This window comes from Magallana gigas, chromosome 1 (genome assembly GCF_963853765.1).
Source record: "Magallana gigas chromosome 1, xbMagGiga1.1, whole genome shotgun sequence".
NCBI lineage: Eukaryota > Metazoa > Mollusca > Bivalvia > Ostreida > Ostreidae > Magallana > Magallana gigas.
This window is the reverse complement of record NC_088853.1, coordinates 69,750,147-69,774,933: the sequence shown is the minus strand read 5'-3', so window position 1 is coordinate 69,774,933 and position 24,787 is coordinate 69,750,147. Positions and strand designations below refer to the sequence as shown.

Genomic DNA, 24,787 nt, shown 5'->3' with positions numbered 1-24,787 from the left:
CGATTATAATATATTTTGGAAACATTAATTTTTTTCTTCAAATATTAAAAAATTAAATCACTCGATGATTCGATTGTTTGATTGCTAATGACTTCAAAAACTTTGTACAATTAAAACAACTGTCACAAAACTTTTAATACATAATTGAATCGAAATATCTAATTCTCTGTTTATCTTTCCTAGCACTATTTAGCCCATAGGAAAGCAACCAATGAATTTGCACATACCCAATGAATCCAGGATTTACTGTAATTTAACAGGATTACCACACATTTGTTCTAATTTCTTCACTTAAACCAATAACATTTCATCTGTTAATATTAATACAATCATTCATTTTTACGAGCGTGAGTTAATATTTTAAATTGTTTATGAAATTAAAGTCATTTTTTTTTCATAGATATTTTCTTGATAAAGATATTATATTGCTTAATAACCAATACCCAAATAACCATAAATTGGAGTGCAGTAAAAGAATTTTGTTTAGAGAAAATACTTACTAGTAGTTTACAATGTTAGGTTTTCTCCTCTTTCGCAATACCTCCCCCATTAAAAAACAAAACAAAACAAAACAAAACAAAAAATAAAAAATAACCCTCAAACTAACAAAAACATAACAAAAACAAAAACATCACACCAAATATTGGGAGGTAGATAGATACTGTGCATGCTCTTTCGGTCAGGCAACGGTCTGTCTGTCAATGACCGACAATGCACATTGACCTTCATTGATATATGGGTGTGTTTTAGTTAATTATAAATTACTAGAGTGGTGTTTATTTCTCTCATTTTCTCCATTTATCGAGATGCATTGAACTAGCATTGAACTAGTAATGATAATCTAAATCTCATAAATTCTTTCGTGTCAAAAGTTCCTGAAAACATAGTATCTTTTGAGCCCAATTTCTGGATAAACTTATTAAAGTCAAATAAATTTATAAATCGATTACCTTACTTTATTAGAACATACTTTAAATCAATATCGTATTTGTAATACGTTGAGGATATATATTACTGTTCAATTATTTGAGGTGGGTCATAGCAAAAGGTTGACTGAGCTAGGAAAAAACACAAAAACACAAAAAAACCTAATAAAAACACACAACAAACTAAGATATGAGATAAATGAAAATAAACGTCAATTAGTTTTGCTTATTAGGAACAGTGAATAACAACGCTAATGTATGCATGCATAGTTTCCATTAATTTCTACAAGGTGTCTGACAAACCAACTGCTTGCAAATTGCGACACATAAATTGCACTAAAATTAAACCATTCAATAGTTACTTAGTTAACATATTTCTATTTTCAATATCCAATTTGTTGTCTGGTGATGATATCACTTTAACGCAAAAGCCCGACCTATTCTTTGGCTGTATACGGTCAATCATTGATGTAACCTCGCAGGACTTGTTCAGGTAACTACGCTCAACCAATGTTAAAATCACAATACTTAATAATTTTACTCTATGTGTTGTCCATACAATACCAGACTCCGTCGTCACCGATTTTCCTCAAGTCAATACTCAGCCTCAAATCTGAGGTTTGACCTCAAGTTAATGCACTTTTCTTTACAGGATTTGAGTTGAGGATTGAGTTGAGAGATTTGAAAATTTTGGTGACGGTGGTGCCAGGAACCTATAATATTTAAATTAAGTTTTGTAAACTCTTCATTCAACGAATGACGAGATATTACACTTCAGATGATATATCGCGTGCTAAGCCGCACGTGTGTGGCGACCAAATACGCAGTATATTTCAGTTGTTTTTTTTCCTCCAAACATCACGCACAATTGAAATTATTAGTACTCAAATTCCAATAAACTTGATCGTAAAATGTTGCATGCGCACTGTCAATAACCGATGCAGTTGTTGTTAACACCATGTATACAGTTCCAGAAAAATAAAAAGGCAATTAATGCAGGATTCCACATTTATTGGGCTAGACTCAACGATGGCAACATTATAACAATTTAACAGACATACATTTTACAAACAAGTCGGATATGGCCAGTAGTGGCCTCCGGACTCAAGACTCTGCGTGCGTCGAGTTGGACGTGGCCGAGGCTGACCGCTGCATTCCAGACTGCCGATTGACAATTGTACATAACTATAAATAAGAATCTGAACAATGAGTATACATTGGCAGGTGATGACATAAGTAAGCCGAGTGAAAGGTTCAGAGATATAAACTAATCAAATAACTCAATGAGTCTTTTATGTCTAAGAAATGAAAACTTATAATTGCACAATGTTGTTTTAAGAGATTAACAGTCCTTGAGACATGGCACTCTGTCTATTTGAAATCACATATAGAGTCCGAAAAGTGTCAATCACTAAATAAATATGTAACTTTGGAAGAAATAAACTGTGAGAAAATATTACGAAATATGTTGAATTTTGAAAGTAAAGTCCAAAATAAAGTAGTAATTGAACAGTGAATTTTTCACGTTTTGGGGTATATTCCGTACCGGGCGAATACTAGGGAATTAGCTCAACACTTACTGTATTTTCCACATTTATTCCAGTTAATAACACAATTATACAAACAGTTACTCTCCACTCTGTACACAATAAAAAGGGGAAACTCGCTTTTTAATAATTCTAACTTAATGTTAACGTACATATGCCAGTGAGGGAAAACGTAACGGATTAGACGGACGACTTGTACCTTGACTCTTAACCTCTAAATATCGAACTCTAACTCTCTACTCTCTTCAACTAACTTACAATCATCTATACAATATAATAATAATATTATACTGGCGTGACCATCTAAATAATTGACATGTGTAAATCATCAAATCAAGTTCAAGTTCAAGTTCTCTATTCCAAGAGACAAATGTCTCATAGGTTATACATATGAACATATACATATTAAATAAACTGTAAGAAAAACAAAGTGCACATAATCAATTTGGATAATTCACATGGAGAGTTCGTTGCTTGTTTGCATAATATAAATATTTATCTAAATTACACAGTTCGTTAGTATTAGAGGTAGATAATAACTGAATAACTTTATAGACACTTGGTTTTCGGGAGTAGTATTTTTTAATATACTTATCTCTTAAACTACGAAGTGATGGACAAATAAGTAAAAAATGGAACTCATCTTCAATTACATTTAAGTTGCAAGATTCACATTTTCGACAATCACGTGTTAAATTATCATACCTCCCTGTTTCAATCTTTAAGTCATGTGAGGACAACCGTAAGCGTGTAATTAATTTACGATATTTTACATGAATTGGTTTCTTAAGGTAAACTTGTAAACAAAAATGATCAACAACGTGTTTATATAATATACATTTTGATGCATTGCTTATATCGTTAACAACTTTTTGTTTAAAGACATCACACATTCTATTAAATGTAATATCTAAAATAACAGATTCTTTCATAGTACTTTGATACAAATCGGCTAAGCCTAAGGTGGACAATTCTTTCCTAATATTTGAAATCCATATGTCATTATTTTTCACCATGTCTTCGTAGCATGCTTTTAAAATACAGTTTTTACTGTTTCTTAATTTAAACCAGTATCTAAAAATTTTTTGTCTCCTGAAAATCTTTAATGGAAATCTACCTACTTCATAATAAACTGCACTGTTGCAAGTATTTTTTCTGACACCCAAAACCTTCTTACAAAAATTTATATGGACTTTTTCTACATCTTGACCTTTATGGAATCCCCAAATTTCTGCACCATAACTAAGTACACTTTTTACATAAGTATCAAAAACATTCAGTTGAGTTTCAACATTAAAATTCAAATCTTTCATTTTACTAGATATGCTGAACATTGCTTTATTTCAGAGAATATTTCTTTATCCCTAAACTGACCATCTCCCAGGTAAACGCCCATTTATTCACCTGCGTTAATCTGCTAATTGTTATGTAATTGCATTAACTCTATTAGCGTCAAACACACATTTGTTAGCTGAAACCATTGTCCTTCAATCCTCCTTTCTAATAAGTATATTTCCTAAAGCTTCACTTGATTACTTTGATGTCCTATTTCTGTGTTACAGTTAAGACGTTTGATAAACATCAATTTAAATTCTATCACACCACAGTCAGAGGAATTTCACGATAATTAAGAAGAGTAAATACCGTTAATTTAACAACAAGCTAAACTATAGAAAATGTTCGCAACATGTAAAATAGACATTTAAAATGGGGATATTATCATGAATGCAAGATTTTCAATATTGAGCTGCTTTATTGCTAGTAACAAGAACGAGCACCGCCTTTGTTATCGGCTTCTTGTGTCCTATACATGTATGCACTTGAATTTGAATGAATAAATAAGATAAACACGACAATATACATGAACTAGGGCAAGTACTGCATTTACAAGATATGTTATATAGAGTATAGAATTATTAATCTCTAAAGGAACATTATTGATAGTTTGTCACGTAACGTTAAATTTACCATATATAAATTGCTTTTAAAACAATTTGTTGTTTAAACAAACTTTCAAAGTTTTTCATTAGCGTATAATATTTCATATAACAACTTGCTCTCATTAATGTACCACTTGATACTTAGTAACAGATAACCTACATATCTATATATAAGTTTATACATTTACACTTCAGTTTCTTTTTTTCACCGGTTAAAATCCAGGATGGAAAGTGGAAAAAGTCAGCTTTGGTTTTTTATCATTGTCTGTATGGCTTCTACGGCGGGTAAAACTTTACACTTTTAAAACTAAATGAGATCAAATGTTCTTTTACATCGCTGCTTCTTTGGTTGAAATATCTCTGTTTGATTTAATGTTTTATGATTTCAAAGTATCAGGGACAAATTGCGAAAGAGGATGGGTTCATTTTGGAAAGAAATGCTATAAATTTTCATCTTATACAGCGACATTTAAAGACGCTATGGTAAGAGAATGTTTATTTAAACAATAAAATGCTTTCTGCGATGATTCATGCGGGATTTGACAGGCCTCCCACGCTCATTTTTGATACTGGGGCCGGGGCCAATGAATTGGGAATAATGCTGTGTTTTGATATAAATTGGGTATTTTTCTCCCTTGCTAAATGTACAGTCCCCTGAACAAAAACCAGGGTACATTGATAGGAATTTTTTAAAAGTTAATTAAAAAAAAAATCATTTTTAAAACTGGGATCATGTGTGTATGATAATGAGAAGGAAAATTTTTTTTTTCAAAGTGTGTGATACAAGTTTGTGACTGAAGATGTAAAATTTCCCAAAAGTGTTTTGTGTATAGTAGCTAGTTATATGTCAAATGGCAAAGAAAATTATATGAAGATGGCGACATTGCAGAAAAAATACAAAATCCGCGTTTTTCTGCAATGATCACTTCCCTTATCACGCGCATGTATCATCAAAGAAAACATTTTATTGTTAAAATATTTCCATCTTTCTTTTCACTAATGAACAAATTGATAATAAAAAGTAAGTTAAATTCACTTAATTACTGTCAATGTACCTAAGTACGTTAGCTAAAAGAAACAGCGCTAAATCGTTCCCTGTGAGACTTCGAGTCTGACATCAACATGATTATTTCGTGCAATCCGTGATTTTGTTCTTAGATCCCTGTAGGTTTCGACCAATCGATAAATAGGCGTGTCAATTTCATTCATGTCAGTTACCTGTGAGTTTCAGCCGCTGTAGATTTTGACAAATCAGTAAACAGGGCGTGTAGGTTTCGGCTGGTTGTTTATTTGGAGCAAGACTATAAGTTTCATAAGTAGAGGGAATCCTACATGGCAGATGTAAATATAGCTGTATATCTGTTATCTAGTTTACAATTACAGTAAAACACGGTTAAAGCGAACACGTTTATAATGAATTGACGCTTACAGCGAAGTGATTTTCATTCCCCGTGACTATGTTACATGTTGTAGACTTAACGGATATAACGAATTACGCTTATAACGAAGCAAAATCGCCCATCCCTGGCCCTTGTTATAACCGTGTTTTACTGTATACACCAAGCAATGTATGTAAATACCACAATGTATGTAAATACCACAATCGCACTTCAAGGAAATTTTAATTCACATTTTCATCAATGTGTTCCTCCGTTTTTAATGTTTCTTTTATGAATCTTTTTTTAATCAATGTTTGCTTGGTATCTGATAAGTGTAAATGTGCATTTATACAAAATATATATTACAATAGCATATGGCTATTTAAAACATTTGACATAGAATGTCACTTAGACTATGCTAAATGGTTCTTTTTAACGAACCTTCAGGTGATCTGTAACAACAATGGGGCTCGACTTTTGGAGCTGCAAAGCAAAGTGGAAGAAAACTGGATTGATTTACAGTGCCGTGTTAGAGGCTGGTGTGTGTGTGTGTTAGCTGCAGAACTGTAGCTCTCCAGGGAAAAAAAAATATTGACAGACCGGAGAGCTACAGGGTCACCCATTGAAAAAATGGTATATTTATTGCGCAGAAAAACGTGCGCTAGTTTTCGACTGATTTAACTTATTTAAAAGCAAATTCTGTGCAAACAATTAGTACCATTAAATTCTTCATGCAGTTAACTACTGATATCGTCTGTTCACTTGCCTCGGATAGTCTTTTAAACACAATCACCAGTCCCGTAAATTCATGTGGTGCACTTTGTTTACATGTAAAAATGGCGACTCTTGATCTCGATGTTAATTCAACATACTTGATTTTCTGAGGTCTGTAGCGTGTTTCGATGAAGGTCTGAGGCAAATAAAGAGGCTATATCAGTAGTAAATTGCATGAAGAATTTAATGGTACTAATTGTTTTCACAGAATTTGCGTATAAATAAGGTAAATCAGTCGAAAACAAGCGCACGTTTTTCTGCGCAATAAATATACGATTTTTTCAATGGGTGGCCCTGAAGCTCTCCGGTCTGCAATATTTTTTTTCCCGGAGAGCTACAGTTCTGCAGCTGTGTGTGTGTGTGTGTGTGTGTGTGTGTGAGAGAGAGAGAGAGAGAGAGAGAGAGAGAGAGAGAGAGAGAGAGAGAGAGAGAGAGAGAGAGAGAATTACAAGAACATTTGTCATTTGTATTAAATTTTCATAGAACCACAACAAATCAAATTCTGAATAACTATTTCAGGTTATGGAATTGGAGTGTGGCTGGGCCTGACTGATCTTCAGAGAGAAGGTCAATATGTGACCATGTCTGATGCTCGCAGACCACACTATAGCAACTGGATGAGAGGGGAACCTAACAATGGTAACGGAAACGAACACTGCGCCTTGTACTGGATCACAAGAAGCGGATGGAATGATACCGTTTGCAAAGAAAAAATAAATTTTGTATGTAAGAAATAAAGAACCTTTTTAAATGATTAATCAGTGTTATAATATAAAAGAAAACATCTAACAGAAAATGTTTAATAGGGTTTTGCATTATCATCAAATATTTTTATACTGTTGCTATCCTTCACCACTACTACTTTTCAGATTTTCAGATAAATACTGATTAATATGTATTGACATATTTAAAGTGTTTTATCAAACAAATACAGCTCAATCAATATACAATAAGTAATTACTTAAATTAAAAACAGCGATCAAAGAACTGAAGTACTGGAAACCATTTTTTTTTTTTGACATGTCATTATTCATATTTTGTAGTAAAGACTGACAGACTCTCTCTCTCTCTCTCTCTCTCTCTCTCTCTCATGCTTTTGGTTAAAGTTTTTAAGCGGATATTAACAGAAGTATGTCTGTCTCGTAGAAATAATCAGCAGTAGTTTGTATTTTGAAACAAGACATGGCTCTTTTTGTAATTATTGGTATAGCAGAAGCGTTTACTTTTTTTAGTTTTTTGAGCTATTTATAATAACACTGGCGATTTGTCTGCCTACAGAGTCCGTCTAAAAATTAACCATTACGACTTTTTTGGTGTTGTTTAATATGAAATCAAGCGCTTATAATTTCTTAAGATTTCTTTTTCAAACATTTGAAAACACAAATATCTGATCACTTTATAGCTGAATTGCATTGTACCAATTTTTTTTTCATACATACTTGAATCGAAGTATCTAATAAATTATTATCTTTTTTTTGTTTCCTAGTAGAACTGAGACCATAAATATGTAGCCAATGCATTTGAACGCAGCCAATGAATCCAAACCACGTATTCTTGCTAATTTCTTCACAATTACCAGTATAGCATCTCATCAGTCAATATTAATGCAATCATTTCTTTCTACGAGTTTGATTTAACATATTTTATTATTTATGAAATTGAAGACAATTTTTTCACAGATCTATTCTTGATAGAAATACTATATTTCACTCAAAACATAAACCAGGTTACGTGAAGAACAGAAACAAATATTTACAATAGGATATAAAATGTGGCAACGCAGAAGTTAGGTAAAGAATTTTCTTTATGTATATTAAAGAATTTGTCACTTGGAAGCCCTTAGTTGATTTTTAATCGAGTCTGTAGCACCATTGCAGATCGAGGTACCTTCGAAAAAGTAATGCGCATTTAAAACTCATCATCAATTCTTTCGTGTCAATAATTCCTGCAAACATAGTATCTTTTGAGGCAAATTTCTTGATAAACCTTTTAAAGTCACATTAATTCATAAATAGTTTACTCTTAATCATTAAAACATACTTTAAATCAAAATCAAATTTGTAAAACGTTGATGATCTATTACTTTTTTTTTATCTATTAGCGGAAGATCTTAGCATAAAGGTTGCTTGGGCCAGGAATAAACACGAAAATACCCCCCACCACCAATTAAAAAAAATGAAAACAAAGGACAATTTTAGATATAAGATAAATGAAAATAAACGGCAATTAGCTTTGCAAAATAGGAACTGTGAATAACAAGGCTAATATTCGCATACATAATAAACACTGTATAAAGTTTCCTTTGATTCCTTTAAGGTGTCTGACAATACACTGATAAGTTGCATTAACATTAAATCACTTTAAAGTTACTTAGTTAACATGTTTTTTGAAACTCTTATGCAATATGTTGTCTGTTGATGATATACCAGGAACCTATAATATATAAAAACAAGTTTTGTGGACTATTCATTGAAGAGATGTAAAATAATAACACTTCAGATGAAATATCGCGTGCTAACCCGCGCGTGTGTGGCGAACAAATACGCAGTATATTTCAGTTTTTTACCTCTAAACATCACGCACTATTGAAATTATTAGTACTCAAATTCCAATAAAATTGTTCGTAAAATGTTGCAAGCACACTGTCATCAAACGACGCAGTTGTTGTCATGAATGCAAGATTTTCAATATTGAGCTGCTTTATTGCTAGTAACTAGAACGAGCAACGCCTTATAATTTTTTTCTTTTTCTGATGTTGCTATGAAATAGCTAGAAATAGATCACCACCTGTGTTATCGGCTTCTTGTGTCACACATGTATACACTTGGATTTGAGTAAATAAATAAGATTAACACGGCAATATACATGAACTAAGATCACTATTTAACTTCTTTTCATTGTATACAACATGTAATGAATAGGTGTGTGTAATTAGATTGTAACAGTTCTGCATGTATCGGTTTTTACCTAAATTGAATGATGAGTGATGTAATTTTTCATTTGATCTAAGCATATTTAATTGATAATCAAATAGATTATGTAACTGGGAAAACCCAGATACAAAGACAAGTACTCCAATGTAACTTTATTGATATTTTGTGTACGTAGCGTAACAAACATATAAATAATATGTAAACTCTGCCATATATAAAATTGCTTTTAAAACAATTTGCTGTTTCAATATATGCATTTACTTCGAAAGCCCAGATTCGAGATTCAAACTTCAAGATTCGAAATTCGAGACTCTATATCCAAATTAACTAATTAAATAAAGGATCTGAAATCCTGTATCATAACGACATCCATCTGTTCTGAAAAAAATCATCTGTACATGCTCTTATATACAAACAAGAGGCCCATGGGGCCACATCGCTCACCTGAGCAACAATTGGCGTTCAAAAGGTATTGTGCCATATGGTCCCTCGGTAGAATAACAAAAAATAAATATTGTCAAGTATTCGAATTTTACACTTAGTTTTGCATACACGTAATCTTTGACATTGTACCTTCATGAAATACTATTTTTTACAAGAATAAGAAAATCCTACGCAAGATATAAAACTAAACATTTGGTAGGGGTACACTGTTAAGTTGTTAATTTCCAATTCTCTATATTTTCGTTCTGTCCCCCCCTACTTTGTAAAGCGATCAAAATATATGATAGCATATAGGTACATTTTTTTCATCAACTACTTACTAGTTATTGTATTTTAAAAAGAATATAATAGTTATTGTATTTTATTTAAAAAATCCTACATGTATAGATGTGAAGAAGAAAATTGTACCTCAATATGCTCAATTCCTCAGATTAACAACATTAAAAAATTTAATTTGTCTTCTCCATTATAATTAAATGACTGTTATTTACCTCGCATACAAACCAGGATAATTTTCCTCTGTGATATTTTCTTAGGAATAGCGAAAATTACTTTATCCCGGCAACAGAAATGTGTCAGAACTATGAAAACAGTTTTAAAGATGTCGTTTTTATTTACTCGTGTCTGAAAAACTATCAAAATTGATGTAGATTTCACATTATTTATTGTATAAAGAGGGGGCCCCAGAGAGTAGGTATATACAGAATATCATTGTTTTATTTTGTTTGTACAAGTATTTAACATACTCTCATTCATATTGAATTTTACTGTTCAACCAAAATTTCAGCGTCAATCGTAGAATTATAAGCAAGATACAGAGCTTACAGTTCCCCTAGGTTTGTTCACATGAGTTTATTACATTCAGCTTAATATTTTTAACTTGGTATTTCCTATTCAGCATTTAAAATGGAAAAATAATGGCCTAAGATTTTCAATTCTTTTATTCACCCAAGACCAGTTCACAGGTATTTGAGGTTCAAAATCAGTTTATACAAATGTACACAAATACAGTCAAGGATCACATGTACAGTAGGAGTAATAATGACGAAAAGAGGGTTAAGATTACAATACAATAAGTTGTTAAAGTTTGTTTCTGGAAGAACAGACTTTGAAAATTTTCGAAATAAATATTAACACTTTTTTTTTACTTTTTTAATCTTTAGTTTTTAAGATCTGTGTACAAACATAGAACTGTGAGCAAATCTCTGTATCTTGCTTATAATTCGAAGCTTAACACTCAAATATGGTTAGAAATAGAAATTGTAAATAATTAAACAGAAGAAACATGCACTATAACAAATAAAGAACACAATTTATTTTTTCGAAATGAATCATATATATACCTACATATATCCGTCAGCGATATTAAACTCTATTTAAACTGAATAAACTCGAGAAAATGCCGAGCATATCAGCAGAACTATTGCATTAATCTACCATTATGCAAAAGATAATGCCGAATTTCCGATAGAATGATTTGTATTTGTACTTTTTTGATACATCAGATTTTGCTTAATTTGCGCAGGTAAACAGTTAACTGTTTGATTTACCAAAGTCTCTGTTTGATTTGATACGTAAAAATCACGAAATACAGACGAGAGTTCCCAGGTTACAAAGCATAAATAATGAAAACGAAACGAAAATCAGAACAAGCTAACACCAACACCATGTGTGAAAACTGTCAACGCATTGAAATATTTAGCCTCAATTAACTTCACAAAATCGGCACCAATATATTTTGCATGTTTCAAAAATTTCCCCTACATATGCGAACTGTTGCATAACAAGCAAATTCATCATAGCCAAATCGACCCTTTTTCGAACAATGTCATGGCTGCTTCAAACAAGGAACCTCGTTTTAGAAGTATGGAATACCAGTCTTGGTAAAATGGGTATGCAAACCCAGGCCGTGGCAAAATAAAAGCCGGGGCAGATCAGCAATTGTCAATTCCAAATGCGCATTATTTTGCAGCAATATTCACAGCAAATACAAATATTACTGGTCCATCAAATATCCTGAAATTTTAATGAGATTGGCAGATTAATAACTGCAAATCTTTTGTTTTGCCCAGGCAAGTCTTGCCTACCCATTTTACCGGATGCCGAACCCGAAGATGAAACACGCCTTTCCCATATCATTATTTTTGTAATAACTCAGATTTGAAACAGAATTAGACGTTAATTTTTGCAATTTTTATTTTCCTTCCCATAAGGATAATATATGCTAAACTACGTTGAATTGGACTCAGTAGTTCTTGAGAAGATTTTTAAAAATGCACCCCCTTTTTCTACAGTTTCAAGGTTTTCTCCGCTTTGAATACAAATCGGACTTTTATATCTGAAATTATATTCGCCCTCCCGTAAGGATGCTTTATGCCACATTTGGTTGAAATTGGATAAGCGGTTTTAGAGAAGAAGTTCAAAATGTAAAAAGTTTACAGACGGACGGACGGACAGACAGACGGACAGACGGACGAAGGACAAAATGTGATCAGAATAGCTCACTTGAGCTTTCAGCTCAGGTGAGCTAACACTGCTATGTTTTCTCGAACCAAATAATTATTTTTTTTTATTTTTACACAGAATATATAATTAGACAAGTAATTATGTAGTGTGGTGGGCTTTCGTAATTTACTCCTACATTTACAATCATTCAATATTTTTCATTACCGTATAATATTTCAAATAACAACTTTCTCTCATTAATGTACCACTTGATACTTTGTAACAGATAACCTAAATACATGTATCTACATATAAGTTTATACATTTACACTTCAGTTTCTTTTTTAACCGGTTAAAATCCAGGATGGAAAGTGGAAAAAGTCAGCTATGGTTTTTAATTATTTTCTCTCTGGCATCTACGGCGGGTAAAAATTAACACTTTTAAAACGAAGTGAGACCAACGTTATTTGTGATTGTCATGCATTTTATATCATTGTTTCGTTGTTTGAAATATCTCTGTCTGATTTTATTATTTATAATTTCAAAGTATCGCGGACTCATTGCGAAAAAGGATGGTTTCCATTTGAAAATCACTGCTATAAATTCTCGTCCTCTACAGCAACATTTAAAGACGCCATGGTAAGAAAATATTCTGTTACTATGTTTTGATGTTAAATTTGGACTATAATCTTAGCAACTAATTTTTAGTGATGCCTTCATTATCTCTTATCAAACAGAGAACGCAATGTTATTGTTATAAAGGTACGAGGTTGTGTGTATATATATATATATATATATTTATTGATATTTTTCACTTAAGTGTTTTACATTACTAGAAAAAAATAGAAATAAGACCAGTCTCAGGACAGTTCAGATGACACATCTAAACTATCGTACAGTTTTCTGTTTTGTCGTTAAACCCTATTTATTCGTGTATATATTCATCTATAAGACCGAGTACAAATAGTTTAAACTGAAGAACCTGATTAAAGTGATAATAAAATGGCTACATTTAATTAAAATTTGTTTACAATATTTACAAAGATATTCTGTAACAACCTCGGAGCAGAACTTTTGGAGTTACAAAGCAAAGCAGAAGAAGACTGGATTGATTTGCAGTGTCGTGTTAGAGGTAAAACACACACAGAGAGAGAGAGAGAGAGAGAGAGAGAGAGAGAGAGAGAGAGAGAGAGAGAGAGAGAGAGAGAGAGAGAGAGAATTTCTACAAAAAAAATTATTTCAATTATTTGTATAACAATTACTGCATGTACTTCATTGAAAAAAGTACGCTTGATTCATTTTCTTGACAAGTATAGCAAACAAAATAAACATACCTTGTATGGTCATTCATCAAAGTTTTAAATCGATTGTCTGAATAAAAAGTGATTAACCTAATGGGTATCATTATTATATTATTTATTTGACTTGAAATATAATTCACAAAATCTTTGATTGTTTTTAAATAAATACAAAAACAAAATTGATAAAATTTGAAGTGTAATCTAACAGACAGTGACAAACTAATAGAACTCTTTCACTTTTGTTAAATCTAAATCTAAATAGCACAAAAGTTTGAGATATCTACCAAATATTTGTAATATATCTTTTCTTTACAGTAAAATATAACTTCGACAAAATAGAGAACCCATGAAAATAGAGATTATGCGACGACAATTCAGATTTCAGTATATACCTGAACTTTTTATACAAAGTAAATTGTATTGTTTTTAAGATAAAAATTAAAAGACATGGAAATTATTTCAGGTTATACATATGGAGTTTGGTTAGGACTCAATGATGTACAGACGGAAGAACAGTTTGTTAGCCTGTCGGACGCACGGAAACCTCAAGGAAATTTTAGGAACTGGGCAAAAGGAGAACCTAATAACACTAACAACAGCGAAAACTGTGCCATGTATTGGACGGCAATAACACTAACAACAGCGAACACTGTGCCATGTATTGGACGGCAATAACACTAACAACAGCGAACACTGTGCCATGTATTGGACGGCAATAACACTAACAACAGCGAACACTGTGCCATGTATTGGACGGCAATAACACTAACAACAGCGAACACTGTGCCATGTATTGGACGGCAATAACACTAACAACAGCGAACACTGTGCCATGTATTGGACGGCAATAACACTAACAACAGCGAACACTGTGCCATGTATTGGACGGCAATAACACTAACAACAGCGAACACTGTGCCATGTATTGGACGGCAATAACACTAACAACAGCGAACACTGTGCCATGTATTGGACGGCAATAACACTAACAACAGCGAACACTGTGCCATGTATTGGACGGCAATAACACTAACAACAGCGAACACTGTGCCATGTATTGGACGGCAATAACACTAACAACAGCGAACACTGTGCCATGTATTGGACGGCAATAACACTAACAACAGCGAACACTGTGCCATGTATTGGACGGCAATAAGAGGCTGGAATGATGATCAGTATACAAAAAAAAATTAAACATAGTATGCAAGAAATAAAAAGAATTTGCATATAACTAACCAGAGTTATAAAAAAACCCAACCGTTTCAATGTTCAAGATGCGTGTGCATAATCATGAAACTTTATATTGACCTTAAACGTCTTTTTATTTTTAAATACTTCTGCAATATCACCATTTTTAACTCTTCAAATAATACTTTATAAATTGTTCTCTAAGTCAGTGAACTGGTATGTTATGTGTTGAATGGCACTCGACAAACACACTTCACCAATATGCAATAAATAACCATAACGATAAAACTCCAAACAGCGAAGATAAACCTTCAACAAATTATATTGTGTTGTTTGATATGAAATCAAGCGAACAAGATACATGTTTGGAACAAGCATTCATATCTTCGTTGTCTGTTTTTTTTATCTTTATGAATGTAAATGTGAATCAATCTGCACACTTTGTACAATTAGAACAAGTGATCTTGTTGCACTTTTTATGTATATAAAGCTGATTGAAGCCTCATATTTATTTTTTGTAGTATAATTGATATACAATTCCAACAATTCAAAATTGAATCCTTATAATTCAATCGTTATGTCCAAATCAGTTGATTAAAATTTACTTTTCTATAACTTGGAATATAAAACAGTAGAAATCCAAACTTTTTGAATCTTGAAACTTATTTGACATCCTATAATATGGAATCAGCTCATGCTTAAAAAGTTGTATGAAAATAGTTATGTGTCAAATACGATGTAACCGTGTGTGTCGCTTCAGAGAAATACAAAAAAACCAACCCCATAAAATTCCTTGTATGATGAATATGTACGTTATGATTTATATAAATGAATCATTTATTATAAATTGACAATATAAAACGCAATCTGATGCAACAATTCGTGTTTCCATACACACATTTCCTTTGATTAGAATAAGTATTGATATGATGTTGTAGTATTAGCCAATGGGTATCATTTTGATAAAGTTAAAAACTGAAAACGGCTTTTAACAAACTTGGAGAACAGTAAAATAACCATTTAAAATATATACATAAAGAAGCAAAAAAAAAAACCAAAAAACTTTTTGATCCCAAATATGTAAACAGATCCCGGAAGAACCAGTAGACACCTCTCCAAATATCCCCACATCGACGTCCAGCGACAATCGAAATGCCTAAATAATGAATACGACTGTATCTTAAACATACATTACAACCAACAGCTAGAACCAATCAAAAGGGGAGTGTTGATTTAATTGGGCACGTGAAGCATAAAACATATTTGACTCCTTAAGTCTTTAAAAGATCGACTTAAGCGTCAATTTAATGTACAAAAGAAGAGAAAATACGGATTTAACCAAAAAAATCTGACATCCGATGGTTTTATTTAAGATAGTATTTTATGCAAAGGGACGTGACCTGTCAATATTAATAGTGCCTCATTTGTCTTTTAGGAGGAGTGGATGACAACTACCATTTTTTAAAGAAAATCAATCTTCCTATTAAGAAGAGCTTAAGATGTAAGAGAGTATTACGATATAGGAAAGCATTCAAACAAAGCTACAGCGAAGCACAATGAAGCGTTTAATAAGGGTTAACTCCAGAAAAGTTTCTACGTAATGTTTTGATTGACCATTGTCCAATTAGATCGTAGCTGGGCGGAGTTAAGGCATCGCCACTCGTGACTTGAGAGAGAGAGAGGGAGAGAGAGAGAGAGAGAGAGAGAGAGAGAGAGGGAGAGAGAGAGAGAGAGAATTGAGTAAATTAAAGTGGTACTGATGAAGAAATAATCGTTAGTTATAAACTTGCAAACAAATTAATTAAGGTCATTACAAAAAAATTACACCAATATTCTATATTGGTATAACTTCAAAGCGTTTTAAAGAACGATTGGGAAAATTTCTTTGGCCGTGCACCGTCGACAACTTGTACATGTAAAAAGAATGACATAGCTAACCAACAAAATTTCCTAGCATTGTGTCCGAGAATACAGACATTAAATATTTTGAAATGCCAACGAATGATCACTTTTGAATTTAGATGTAGTGAAAAGGAAAGGCAACGCAGGCGGATGCTTAGTGGAAAATTAAACTGACTTACAATCTCTGAACAGTATATATACATGTATGGCAATGACTTACAAAGTTAGCACAGAATTCCGGACGCCTGACTTGTAGCTGTCTGACTGTAGTGACACATCCAACCCACCGTCAACTGTTGAATGGCGTGATGGACATATAAGAACACGCCGCACGAAGAAGCGCCATCACTGATAAACAAAGTAAATAAACCAAACATATATCTCAAATCTACTGCCAAAAACTAAAGGAAGGTGTCAAATTTGAATAACAATGCAATATGTAGTTCCCTCCTTGAAGTAATTGTGCCAGATAAAGTGTCATATTTTGCCATTCGACTTATTTAATCAAATTTACACAAAATTAAAACAATAGTTTTCGCTGCATTTCAACATTACCAATAATGTCGTTTTTGTTTACGAACAGTAATGGATATATCTATCCCATATACTTCGTAGTATTTAAATGCTGCCTATACAAAACTTCAGAGGTGTGATGTACATGTACCTTGGGAATTTTCTGAATAACCAATTCTAGCTCAAGGTTAAATTCACGACTAAACCTTAAAAGTGTTGGCATTCTCATTTTGTACTGATCAGAGCTGGTCAATCATGCCCTTGGAGACAAGGACGACCTTTTTTATTGCTCAAAGCAATGCATGAAAGGATTTCGAAATTTTTTTAAGTACCTTGCTTTAAGTAATGCACATTAACTTTATTTTATCAATGTCCTTTTTATTTTGAGAGACTAATGCTTCAAAGTAATTACATAATATGACTTTGCGACAAATGAAGAACAAAAGATTGCTTTTTTGTGTAGCTGTAAAAATCGTACTTAAACCACAGAATGAGCTTTGTTTTTTCTAGTTGACACTTTCTTCAATGTTTGTTTTATTGTTCAAAGCTGTTTTTATGCTTTGTTATGAAAAGATATTAAGATATTTTCTTTCAAAAATTACAATCTTAAGCAATCTTTAGATACTTCGATCTCATAAATAAGATAATTAAGGTTAAAAAAGACGTAAGATGTGACCTTCGATGTAGTATATGTACACCCTGTTGTCCAAATTTGATGCCGGAAGTTAACAAAGCAATGACTGTATGAAATTTATTTTGCCCTGTCAATAGCAAAAAACAAACAAATGCATGTGTTGCATTTAATTCGATCTATATATTTAATTACATGTATGTTGTTGTTTATTGAATGTAACGTAGATCTATCTTCATCATACTGATCCAATACACGACGTGGAAACTATATAGTGGATTGTTTGGAAACAATGGAACAGGTGATCCACCTCGCCCACTGTTATCGGGAACTTGCCACAATAAAACACCTGTATCTTCGAACATCGATATTTAACGAATATGTTATACTCGACACCCACAAATTTATTTTTATTCAATAAATATCATCAAATACATACACGGGGGTATGACACCATTCTTTAAAATCGTTAATATCTATATATTTTTATTTACAAAAAAAAATTAAACCATAAACTTGTTTTATCCAAAGGCAGAAACCTGCTCAAAGATCATGTATTTTGAAGATTTGTGAGTTTCCGAAAAAAAAAGAAGAAAGCATGTTTTGGTATAAACAAGTATTGCCTGGTTAAAATCTAAGGTTATGATTTTCATTATACCACTGAATAAACTTTTGTTTTTAAAACTACCACAAGTAAAAACTCTCTTGCTTCTTTAACAATAAACTTGAAATATTCGATATTGCACTTACATGTAATTGAAACTATAGAAATTTTTAAACTTGAGAATGTATAACTTTTATTGTTTTATGTCTTTTTTTAAAACACTGAAAATTGCTTTTCACTGAACGTTTGTTGTGTACATTGTATATTTCAGTATTTGTCCATGATAAAAAAAAAACACTGAAGCAAATAAATAATATACAATATGATTACATGAGTTTACTACATGTAGTTACTAGGAGCCCGAACCTTTATCAAAAGAATATATATATATATATATATATATATATATATATATATATATATATATATATATATATATATATATATATATATATATATATATATATATATATATACATTCATTCCATTTGTGAAATTTCTACGATCCTCTTTAACGAGAAACCCCCGTTGTGTATTTAAACCTGTCCAATATATAATTGCATACTCTTTTGATTGTCAATGGTCGGAACGATTGGTTGCAACGAATATACAGATGTGTAAATGTTTAAACGATTTTACAATTCTAACATTAGATTTGCATCTGATAAATTTCTTAACATACGTCGTATAAAATGAGATAAAAATACGAGATTTAGTAGCGTTAACTGCTTACTTGCGTTTGCTAGATACTATTCTTTTTTATCTTAATACATGTAATACAAGATCACATTGTATCATACCATTTAAACTTAAAAAGTTACATTGTATCTTGTTTTGTGTCACCGTCTTTCACTGAAGTGAATGTTTTCTTCTTTGTCATATATGGTGTATTATATCACACAAAATCGTATAATTAATTTATAAAACACGTTTATTTTGTTTTGATACAAATATGCATAAAAGGAATAGTAATCTTATATATATATTAACAATCTCATCCATCAAACAAGATTAAGAGAGTTAGAAATATGTTTTCATAGTATCTTTGATAATCCAGAGCAGTTTCTTTCTGTAAATAGTAAATATGTAACGTTATCCATGAATTACATACTGAGCAACGATAAGGAAACCATTCCGAACACATTCGCAAGAGTGAAGTATGTAACGTCAACCATGAATGTCGTATAATAAATTTTTGTATCGTAGATTTCTTTAATGATGATGTTTTTAAATAATAATTTGGTACAGTGTTATGGGGGTTCATTAATGTATTATTGGAACACATTTCAGCATCATTATTCATAAACTTATCATAAAGTATCATTGGGCTATATTGATTAGCTTATTCGACACACTTTATTGTCATTAACATGCTGATGAAGTTTATGTATGTGGGTTTCAACAGAATTTCAATGACATTACCGCCGTAGATAAAGGTAAACCTGACATCAAAATTGAAGCTTTGAATTAAATTAACAAAACAAAGTTGAACATTTTGCTTTGTCAATAAAAAAAAAAACCACCTTCATGTGTGGCATATTTCAATATTTGTTATTATTTTGCTGTTTATTATACATTGAATGATACGATAGTCTTTTTTCTCAAACTAATCTTTAATCCGCAAAGGATCTATAAATAACACTGATTTAGAACAATGGGCCAACTGTAATCCGTAGTTCGTCACAATAGAGCACCTGCATTCTATCAATGACTAATAAACGAATAAAACTCTATATACTTAATTGAACAAATGTGGAGTTGGTATAAGTTCTTTCACCTCATTCCGATGATGAACATAATGAATTCTTCACAATCAGAGAACCACTACTACTTAACAACACACATAACAGATCCATTTATCTCTACACATTATGAATAACATTCAACATTTTGCTAAGCAAAAGAATCATCTTTACTAAAATTTTCATATAACAATGTTTATATCAGCGAGTTTGGTAAGCCCAAATACCAATTCAACAATTTACAACGTATTTATACAAAGAATTCAAGATTTAATGACTATACTGCAATTTTAAGTTCAAAAGTGTGCCTAAAATGCATCAATTTTCACGAAGAGCGTTTATTGCAAAAGACACCGTTTGTCCTTACTAGTAATTGTTTGATTTCAGCCGTTACTGCTTAAAAAAATGTTATAGTCAAACATGAACGATTTAAACAAATGCCGATTTTAAGAATCAAAAGAAACCACTCATTTTACCGTAATGTTTCTACCTTACCACTAAATATTGTGATGTAATTACTTATCTTAAAAGTGATCAGTGTACAATGTAGCAAAAACGCATGAAATTTGTTAATAACTTAACGTTTATTCTTAAAATGACTGCTATGTGGATATTGATAAATGTGACATGTTGATTGTTACATACCTTATTCATAGTTTTCTTTGTCTAATTCATGACAGGATGCCTCCCCGCCTTGCGACATATGTTACGTTGCTAAAGAATAAATAAATACAATTATCGTTTGAAATTACCTGTAAATATCTATACAACATTTGGTAGGTTTAATGCTATTATATTACACATAAGACCGATATTCGATAACACATTTCCTTCTTAAATCATATATAATGCCAACAGTCTGTACATGTTGATAGACAAACCGTCAGCCTTTGAAATGACGACTCCAAGAAGTTTGCTTATGTACATCAGTTTGATCATTATTGGTTTTGGGGCATCGATTGAAGGTAAAGAAATTGCACATGCTTACTTAGGTTTTTTTATAGATTCGTTTATTTGTGAAATAGTGTTTAAAATAAAAAATACTTAATAAATGAAACAAAAAAATGTAATGTTGTCTTGAGCAATCTTAATCAATTCTCGTTGGAATCGCCATGTTTATTAATTTTTAACATGTATTAAAAAATAACTCAAAACAGTTTGAGTGTATATTTAATTTTTCTTTTCAAATTTAAAAAGCATTTCCGAATAGATGCGAAAAAGGATGGGTTCCATTTGGAAGGAACTGCTATAAATTCTCATCATCGACAGCGACTTTCAAAGATGCTATGGTAAGATTATAGTATTTTGTTTAGTTTACTTTTGTCTATTACGTGTATTGTGTTTGGAGCTCCGCTGTTTTTTCCGTATTTAACCAGACAACTATTATTGCAAAAAAGTCAAGACGTGAGTGGCTGGGTGCTTCTGTTCTAATTCTAGACAACACAAAAACCCAAATTTATATTTAGAAATCAGGAATCTTTAATATCTATTTTGGAAGTATGCACTTTATTTTGTTAATGCCTTCAAACTGTTATTGTCAAATTAAAGACAGTTTTTGTGTATATATGTTAGAACATTTTACATTTCTGACATGCATTTGTGTTTACACTTCGTATATTTTGTTTTGAATGCATGTCTTTCTTTTGTTTATTATATACTTCTTGAAATGTCTAAAACGTCCTAATCTATTTTAGCAGAATACATAATTTATACTTATTTATAATCATTTCACTTATAATACTCAAATTACTATCCATTACATGTGCATTTGTAACAGCTCTACAAATCACTATAGTCTGCATGTCCCAAGTTACTGCTTCCATCGCTTTTTGATGATTTTTAATAAAATTACACATACCTGTGAAAGACATACAGTTGAAATCGTTAAAAGGGAATATGTCCAAGATATCTTCATTGTACAATTATCCCTTTCTACTCAGAAAAAATTCACAGAAACGAAAACAGATTCCTTACGGAGATTTATAATGGGGAATGTTTACATCTTTTCTCCATTCGGAATACACTCGGAATACATCTCGCAATTTTTTAACGTTATCATCCGGGCTTATTAATGGATGTTGCAATGCAAAATCTCCGTAGACTTTCAATTTCGGGATGTGTATTGAAACCTGAAGCGGTAGAGGGGGCGTTTCAAAACAGATCATCTGGACATTTTTTATATGAGTGGATGAACGTAGTTTGAGCACAAAGGTATTTACTATTATTGAAATATCATGCAAAAAGTTGTGGAAGCAAAAATAGGGACAGAGTATAATATATATTTATGTTATTTAATTTATGTTATTTATCAAATTCATGAGTAAAACTAAATATTTATATTATACTATATACTAATGTGATTTATGTAACGACCTATTTTACTAGAAGAGGATGAAGAAGAGGATAAACATAGTTTATATCCTTTGTCAAACCCTTTTGAATGTATGCAAAGAAATATGTTTAAATAAGAATAACCGTCGCATCTTTTTATGGTTTAATTATCAACTATTTAGTACCATCTTGATCCTCGGTATACATTTTACATGTACTTTGTGTTCATTTTTATGACATTAAGTGTAGGATAAAAGGATGTTTACCAAGTAGTGTGAAGACAATTCGCGTCGGTATTTTCTGTCGGTTAAGGTCAGTAGAGTTTAAGACTATTTTCTACAACAACACCATAGCTTAGCATAGCACTTAAATTGCATACCATAGGATTAAAATCTCATACCATAGCATTGGGATCTAATAGCATATTATTAGATATATCATCATAGCATAAGATAGCATACCGTAGCATACACCATAGTTTCAAATCTGTTTTTAATGATTTTATTTACAAAAAAATTAGTGATAAACTTAGGTGTTTTTTAAAAATTATTTTACTTCGTATCGTGTGGACATTTTCTGTATATGTAGGCGTTGTTTTTTTTCAAATCTCACAGCAAAACATAAAATAGTGTACCACATAATGAAGCCTTTTATTTCAATATCTCATAGCATAGCATACAAATCAAATAGCATTGCATTCAAATCTCAGAGCATATCATTGAAATCGCCTACCATAGCACGGCATACAATTGATAAGGCTATGGATGAAATGACTGTATATAACAATGTGTAAGCTATCTTTACACAAGTACATGACTGAAATAAAAGTGGGCTGTGAGAGTAAATGTCATTTTGATCATGGTTAACATTGTTTCTTGCGAAAGGTAATATGTAACAACTATGGGGCAATACTTCTGGAATCGGAAAGCAAATGGGAGGAAAGCTGGCTGGATTTACACAGTCGTGTCAGAGGTAAAGCAGAACATTACACAATGTTTGTGTTAAAATCATTTGGATAGCTCAAAAGCATTCACACATTATTCATATTGAGGAAAAACACATAAATCAGAAATACACACAAACATACAAACTAACATCTATATAACAAAAACGAGGGTGAAGAGAGAGAGAGAGAAAGAGAGAGAGAGAGATAGAGAGAGTGGGAGATCTTATCTCAATCAATGGAATTGCATCCAAAAATGGGACTTGTCCATTATCGCCTTGCGATGTTAAGGGTTCATCGAGTCATTAATCACTTTAATATTTCTGTCTCATTGATATTTATAGAACATTATGATGTACTTTGTCTGATCGGGAAAACAAAACAAATTAAGTTGTACGTCGACAGATTTGATTATATGGTATATTTACTTCAGGCTATACACATGTCTGGCTTGGAGTGAGTGACATTCAACGAGAAGGGCAATTTGTGACCTTATCTGATGCACGGAAACCTCGCTATAGCAACTGGTTAAAAGGAGAACCTAACAATGTCAACAACGAAGACTGTCTCCTTTATGGAATTGGGAGGGGAGGATGGAATGATGGAAATTGTGAAAGTAAAGTAAACTATGTTTGTAAAAAATAAAAATAAAAAATGTGTAGATGAATAGTTACTGTTCCTCTTATTTATGATAAAGACAAATGTGCATAATTAAAAGAATATCGATTCTGTTTGTCATAGATAGGTGGGTGAACACTCTTGCAATAATAATATTAGCGATTAAGATGACAGAGTTTAAATTGTTTCATTGTATGTACAGTAGTCAGATATGTTTTAACTTTAACTGTATTCAATGAAAACATCCATTCACCTACAAATATAAATAATCAACCCCAAAAAATGTTGTTTATATAAAATCGAGCGATAGTTATAGATAATAGGTTATTTTTTCATTCATTTGTACAAAATAACTCTTATTTGTTTGATTGATCGATACGTCAATGTACCTGTTTGCAGCGATTCATTAAAAATAAAACAACAATATGTATTTCAATACGGCTTCATATTACATTATATTCGCATGTATGTCTTTGAGATGAACTAAAAATGTTAGAATGCATCCATAATTAATCAAAAACAGGGTTTTAAATTGTTGTGAAATTATAAAAATACATTTTTGCGATGAATCTGTATGTTAATATTCAAATATATACTTATTATAGATTGACAATTTTAGACAC

The 24,787-nt window shown here is 31.7% G+C and overlaps 2 long non-coding RNA genes and 1 other non-coding gene across 3 annotated transcripts; all 3 read left to right on the top strand.

Annotated features, from left to right (window-relative positions):
* Positions 1-4,624: 4,624 nt before the first annotated feature.
* LOC117686835 (uncharacterized) lies at positions 4,625-6,329 on the top strand. The gene is made up of 3 exons (XR_010712393.1): positions 4,625-4,698; positions 4,805-4,896; positions 6,240-6,329. It is a non-coding gene; the product is annotated as an uncharacterized lncRNA (long non-coding RNA).
* Positions 6,330-12,724: 6,395 nt separating this feature from the next.
* On the top strand, positions 12,725-13,526 carry LOC136274096 (uncharacterized). Its single transcript, XR_010712391.1, has 3 exons — positions 12,725-12,813; positions 12,936-13,027; positions 13,433-13,526. It is a non-coding gene; the product is annotated as an uncharacterized lncRNA (long non-coding RNA).
* Positions 13,527-21,079: 7,553 nt separating this feature from the next.
* On the top strand, positions 21,080-24,215 carry LOC117687969 (uncharacterized). Its single transcript, XR_010708287.1, has 4 exons — positions 21,080-21,237; positions 21,470-21,561; positions 23,488-23,575; positions 23,980-24,215. It is a non-coding gene; the product is annotated as an uncharacterized protein (transcript).
* Positions 24,216-24,787: the final 572 nt, after the last annotated feature.